Source organism: Lethenteron reissneri, unplaced genomic scaffold (assembly GCF_015708825.2).
Source record: "Lethenteron reissneri isolate LAM-NWPU_2019-01 unplaced genomic scaffold, ASM1570882v1 scaffold_1090, whole genome shotgun sequence".
Classification (NCBI taxonomy): domain Eukaryota; kingdom Metazoa; phylum Chordata; class Hyperoartia; order Petromyzontiformes; family Petromyzontidae; genus Lethenteron; species Lethenteron reissneri.
The window spans coordinates 32,647-39,632 of record NW_026890773.1 but is presented as its reverse complement, the minus strand read 5'-3'; the positions used below and the strand labels follow the sequence as shown (position 1 = coordinate 39,632).

Genomic DNA, 6,986 nt, shown 5'->3' with positions numbered 1-6,986 from the left:
CGCGTGGCCGAAGTGAGTGTGTCAAAAATTTGTGTTTTTTTATGGATGGACCAATACGGGAAGGAGGCATCTTGTCTGCTTATCTGCGAGATGCCTGTCAAAAGCAGGCCAGAGAACAATGCACAACCCGTGTGTGCAGCACACAGGTCGCAAACGGGTTTTGATTCCTTACCCGTACCCGGCCGCACCATGGTCGCAAACGGGTACCCGGCCGGGAACGGGTAGGGTACGGGTATCGGGTAGGGTACGGGTATCGGGTACCCGATTGCGACCTCTGGGATGAAGCCACGTTGCAGGCGCGGGTGGGTTGATTCTAGGAACTTGAATTGTGAGAAGAGACAAGACGTTGGGAAATGAGTGACAAACGGTGACCTGTACCCGGCCGGGTACGGGTAGCCGGGTATCGGGTAGGGTACGGGTATCGGGTACCCGGTTGCGACCTCTGGTGCAGCACCACTCCTGCCACTTCGCAGACAGTGACGGGCTTGGCTCGTGCGTTCATTGCACAAAATGTTACAAACGCGACAAACACCAAAGACTCTTCAACGTTAACTGGGCAACTTAATAAGAAGTTTCCTCGCTGGAATGGACTGGTCTCTTCCCGACTGATATCTTCACTTTAAAGCTTTCGTGACTGCAGGGATTCATCTTCTTGGTTCATTCGGTAAAGTCACGTAGAAGGGAAATAATAAAATAATACAAATAAAACATTATAAAATCATTCTCACGACGTTTAGGCCACAACGCTGTCTTCTCGACAGACCTGTTCTTCACCTGAGGACGGCTGCTTGCGTTGTGGCCGAAACGTCGTGAGAATTGTATTTTATTACGTTTTATTTTTATAATTTTATTATTTCCCTTCTACGTGACTTTACCGAAATAACCAAGAAGATGATATCTTCACGTGCAAAAACACTTCCTCGGACCCATTCCAGAATAGTTTTTAATTGTAAACAGTTTTAAGCGACCGCCAAATCGTTCCCCTCTGATCCTCAACCTGGGAATCAAGTTGAGTGCTGGGGTTTTGCTGCCTGGGTATCACGTAACACTCCATGTCGGCAATTCAGTTGCATCCTCCACACATTTTGAACCGCTTCTAATGAACGCACGCCCAGCGGCACCTGTTGCATTCATCAAAGGTAACTTTAAACCTAATGTCCAAATAGTTAACGTCAACAAACAAACGAAAACCATCGAACGAGGAGGGACACCAGTTCAATCCCTGGTTGGGGGCCGACTCACCTCCTCATCCTGTCTACAACACCTCCACGTACGAGGCCCGAACGCAAACAGACGGAAACCTCCTCTCAGAGTTCCACGTGGAGATCTGGCGACACTTGGGAGGCATTTTGACACCAGCCACCACCCCCACACGGTGCCATGCTGAGACGCTTGTAGCAAGCCGCACACCTACACCCCCTCCCTCCCTCCCTCCTCTCCTCCCACCACTCCCTCCCTCCCTCCTCCCTCCCTCCCTGCCTCCCCTTCCTTCCTCCTCTCCTCCCACCACTCCCTCCCTCCCTTCCACCCCTCCCTCCCCTCCCTCCCCTCCCTCCCTCACCCACTGCTCGTCCCTCCTGATCCCCCCCACCTCCCGAACTGATGATTCGGGGTCCATCTCAGCGTAGTGATCGCAGTCGCTCCAACCACTCAGCCACCCTCCTCCCCCTCTCCCTGCCCCCCCCCTGCGCCCCCTCCCTCCCCCCTCCCTCCTCCTCTCTCCACCCCTCCCCCCACTCCACCCACCCCTCCTCCCCCTCTCCCTGCCCCCCCCTGCGCCCCCTCCCCCCGCCCTCCCTCCACCCTCCCCCCTCCCCCCGCTCCACCCACCCCTCCCTCCACCCTCCCTCCCCCTCTCTCCACCCCTCCCCCCGCCCTCCCTCCCCCTGCCCCCCCCCCCCGCCGTGCCCCCCCCGCCCCCCGCCGGGTTCAAGGGAGCGTTGGCCCCCCTCTCGAGCTCCCGCCGCTCCCGCCGCTCCCGCCGCCTCTCGAGGGAGCGGTGCAAAGCGAAATGCTCGCGCAGGAACAACTCACGCTCCCTCGCCTCCCTGGCCTCCCGCGCCTGCTCCCTCTGCCTCTCCCTCCTCGACTCCCTCTCCCTCCTCGACTCCCAGTCGCCTCCGCTGAGACGCCCGCCCTGTCTGTCCGGTTGCTGCTGCTGCTGCGGCGGCTGCTGCTGCTGCGGCGGGTGCTGCTGCTCCTGCCCCCTGAGCCCGGCCCAGATGTCGGAGATTCTCCTCTGCATGGCCGGCGGTTGTCGCCGGTGGGATTCTCGCTCGGCCCTCCTGTGACGTCACAGCAAGCGTCACAGTCGTCGTCGTCACCTCTGTGTGGGTCTCTGTGGGTCTCTATGAGTGTGGGTCTCTGTGGGTCTCTGTGGGTGTGGGTCTCTGTGGGTCTCTATGAGTATGGGTCTCTGTGGGTCTCTGTGAGTGTGGGTCTCTATGCGTGTGGGTCTCTGTGAGTGTGTGTCTCTGTGAGTGTGGGTCTCTGTGGGTCTCTGTGAGTGTGGGTCTCTGGGTCTCTGTGGGTCTTTGTGGGTCTGTGAGTGTGGGTCTCTGTGGGTGTGGGTCTCTGTGAGTGTGGGTCTCTGTGGGTCTCTGTGAGTGTGGGTTTCTATGAGTGTGGGTATCTGTGGGTCTCTATGAGTGTGGGTCTCTATGAGTATGGATCTCTGTGGGTCTCTATGAGTGTGGGTCTCTATGAGTGTGGGTATCTGTGGATCTCTATGAGTATGGATCTCTGTGGGTCTCTATGAGTGTGGGTCTCTATGAGTATGGGTCTCTGTGTGTCTCTATGAGTGTGGGTCTCTATGAGTATGGATCTCTGTGGGTCTCTATGAGTATGGGTCTCTGTGACCTATCTCTCTCCCCACTGCTACCGTTATCGTATTCTCTTACTCCTGCTCTCCGCTATTCCGGGCACCATCACTCCAGCTCCCCATCGCTCCAGCTTCCACCAAGACTCCGTCTCTCTGTTGCGCTATACAGTGATACCTCGGTTCACGAACTTAATTCGTGAACTGACTCTGGTCGCGAACCGAATTCGTCGTGAACCGAGGCACATTTCCCCACAGGGTTCAATGTAAATCCGGTTAATCCGTTCTGACCTTTTTTTTTGGTTTTTGAAGCACAAAAATATTAAACAAATTACAATACACATTAGTACTGTACAGTATAGTAATGTATAAAGAGAGAACACTAACCTTGCTTGAGATGACTTCAGTAAGCACTCAAACGGGTGAACTGTACATTACAGTAAGTACAGTATTGTACAGTACAGTAGTACAGTACTGTATGTGCTAAAAAGCACACCAAAAAGCAAAAAGTCACTGAAAGTGTCTTCACAGTACTCACAGTACTTCTTTCTGTGTCTCTTCTTCTCTCCACGATCTTCCTACAGGAAGTCACGACCACGTGACAGCCTGGAAATAGCATTAAAATGGCCGCGGCTCCTGTTCGTGAACTGGAGCATATTTTTATGAACTTTTCTGTTCGTAAACCGAGTTGTTCGTGAACAGAAGCGTTCGTGAACCGAGGTATCACTGTATTTTTAGATCCACCCCAATCAGTCCCTATTCATTATCTCACCCCCCGATTACCCATCACCCCCCAGGCCCCCAACCCCACGTGACTTTGTTATTGCCGCCTGGGCGACGCCACTCGTTAAGCAATCACCCTCTCGGCCAATCACCGGCCTGTGTCCCCGGTTGCCCATAACAGCTGTCACGTCACTTAACGGGTCTCCTCTCAGCAACAACAACATCGTCCTCAAATACCCGCTACTGTACACTTGCTTGTCTGCCTAGCAACAGACCCACAGAGCGCGTGGCGCGTGTATTTCAGGTCCTACATCTCTATAAAAATTGTGTGTGTATATATAACAGTACTGTGTGTGTGTATAAACTGTATATTACATATCTCTCTATGTGCGTGTCTCTCTCTGTCTCTCTCTGTCTCTCTGTGTCTCTTTCTGTGTCTCTCTGTCTCTCTCTGTCTCTCTGTGTCTCTCTGTGTGTGTGTCTCTCTCTGTGTATCTCTGTGTCTCTCTCTCTGTCTCTCTGTGTATGTCTCTCTGTGTCTCTCTGTCTCTCCGTGTCTCTCTGTGTGCTTGTCTCTCTGTGTCTGTGTCTCTCTGCCTCTCTCTGTCTCTCTGTGTTTCTCTGTGTGTCTCTCTCTCTCTGTCTCTCTCTGTGTCTTTGTCTCTCTCTGTGTATGTTTCTCTCTGTGTCTCTCTCTCTCTCTCTGTGTCTGTCTCTCTCTCTCTGTGTGTGTCTCTCTCTGTGTCTCTCTGTGTCTCTCTGTGTGTCTGTCTCTCTCTGTGTGTCTGTCTCTCTCTGTCTCTCTGTGTCTCTCTCTGTACTTGCTCCGGCAGTACATATACTAAAATTGGAACGATACAGAGAAGATTAGCATGGCCCCTGCGCAAGGATGACACGCAAATTCTGTCTCTCTCTGTCTCTCTCCGCGTCTCTCTGTCTCTCTGTGTGTCTCTCTCTGTGTCTCTCTGTGTGTGTCTCTCTCTCTGTGTCTCTCTGTGTCTGTCTCTCTCTGTGTCTCTCTGTGCCTGTCTCTGTGTGTGTCTCTCTCTGTGTCTCTCTGTGTGTGTCTCTCTCTCTGTGTCTCTCTGTGTCTGTCTCTTTCTGTGTCTCTCTGTGCCTGTCTCTGTGTGTGTCTCTCTGTGTGTGTCTCTCTGTGTGTGTCTCTCTCCGTGTCTCTCTCCGTGTCTCTCACTCGGAGGCGACGACGAGAAGAACGATGACGACGACCACGAGGTGGTGACGACGACGACGGCGGCTTGTGATCAGCACGAGGGGGATCATCCCACTGACAGCCACGAGTCACGAGGTCTCCCACGTGGGGGAGGGGCGGGGCTCCTGGCCTCGCTCCGCCACAGGCCACGCCCTCTTTCTAGAAGACACGCCCTCTGTCTAGAAGACACGCCCTCTTTCTAGAAGACACGCCCTCTGTCTAGAAGACACGCCCTCTTTCTAGAAGACACGCCCTCTTTCTAGAAGACACGCCCTCTGTCTAGAAGACACGCCCTCTTTCTAGAAGACACGCCCTCTTTCTAGAAGACACGCCCTCTTTCTAGAAGACACTCCCTCTTTCTAGAAGACACGCCCTCTTTCTAGAAGACACGCCCTCTTTCTAGAAGACACGCCCTCTGTCTAGAAGACACGCCCTCTTTCTAGAAGCTCCTCCCTCTTTCTAGAAGACACGCCCTCTTTCTAGAAGACACTCCCTCTTTCTAGAAGACACGCCCTCTTTCTAGAAGACACGCCCTCTTTCTAGAAGACACGCCCTCTGTCTAGAAGACACGCCCTCTTTCTAGAAGCTCCTCCCTCTTTCTAGAAGACACGCCCTCTTTCTAGAAGACTCGCCCTCTTTCTAGAAGCTCCTCCCTCTTTCTAGAAGACACGAACGCCCTTCCCGATGGGGCTATGATAATGTTTATGGTTGTGTTTATTTCTTAGGGAAGTCACAACACAGGCAGTCCTCTACTTACGACGGAGATGCGTTTGGACGACCCCGTCGTAAGCCGAAAATACCGTAAGTCGAAGATGGCCTATAGCCTACCCAGGAGTCTTAAAGGACGGTGATAATTTAGCAAAACAAAGCAATTTACAGTAGCGTACTGTATAAACTATATACCGTGTGTATTTATTAATTGCAATACTGTATTGCACAGTGAAATGTAAAGTAAAAAACAAGGAAAATTCTTAGCCTACCTATATGAACTGAAATTTAATAGAAAGTTTTAGCAGGAAACAATCCTATCTGCTACAGAAACTTTTAACATGCATTGAACGTATCGTATCGTGGTAACCCTAAAATTAAATCGCTAAAGCTACGTATCATAGTGTAGTGTATAGTGTAATGCATAGTGTAGTGTATAGTGTAGTGTATAATGTAGTGTATAGTGTAGTGTATAGTGTAGTGTATAGTGTAATGTATAATGAAGTGTATAGTGTAGTGTAATAATGTAGTGTATAGTGTAGTGTAATAGTGTAGTGTATAGTGTAGTGCATTGTGTAGTGTATAGTGTAGTGTATAGTGTCGTGTATAGTGTAGTGTATAGTGTAATGTATAATGAAGTGTATAGTGTAGTGTAATAATGTAGTGTATAGTGTAGTGTAATAGTGTAGTGTATAGTAGTGTATAGTGTGGTGCATTGTGTAGTGTATAGTGTAGTGTGTAGTGTAGTGTATAGTGTAGTGTATAGTGTAGTGTATAGTGTAGTGCATTGTGTAGTGTATAGTGTAGTGTATAGTGTAGTGTAATAGTGTAGTGTATAGTAGTGTATAGTGTAGTGCATTGTGTAGTGTATAGTGTAGTGTGTAGTGTAGTGTGTAGTGTAGTGTATAGTGTAGTGTATAGTTTAGTGCATTGTGTAGTGTATAGTGTAGTGCATTGTGTAGTGTATAGTGTAGTGTATACATGCATTGAACGTATCGTAACGTATCATATTGTCCTGTACTCACCAAGATTCTGTCCGTCGTCTGCACACGTGAACGATGTTAGGTTGTTGATGGCAATTTTGTCGAATCGCCATCGTAAGATCGAAATGTCGTAAGTCTGACCCCATCGTAACTCGGGGTCTACCTGTACATGTATCCATGTCGTTGGGGTTTTATTTTCGCCGTACGTAGCCAACCGTCATCATTATTATCAGAGGCGCGAGATGAGTTCTTAAGGTTACGGGGGGGGGGGGGGGGGGCTTCATATTTTCCGAGGGTTCTGTGTTGGGAAGTTTGGATAATGAAGTTGTAAAATAGAATACGGCACAAGTGCAGACAAATAATATGCTTCGTTCACATGTATGTGATTTGTATTGGAACAGAAGCCACTGGCAAGTCACGGCAATACGAGGAACACAGCAGAGGGCAGTGCAGCCAAACACATTGTAATGTGCTCCAGACGCAGTAGTAGCACTAGTGTAGAGGTATTACGTAGAGGGGTGTAGCGAGCCGTTACGTTGGGGTG

At 50.5% G+C, this 6,986-nt stretch overlaps 1 non-coding gene across 1 annotated transcript; it reads left to right on the top strand.

Annotated features, from left to right (window-relative positions):
• Positions 1 to 4,358: 4,358 nt before the first annotated feature.
• Positions 4,359 to 4,462, top strand: LOC133361467 (U6 spliceosomal RNA). The gene has a single exon (XR_009757371.1). It is a non-coding gene; the product is annotated as a U6 spliceosomal RNA (small nuclear RNA).
• Positions 4,463 to 6,986: the final 2,524 nt, after the last annotated feature.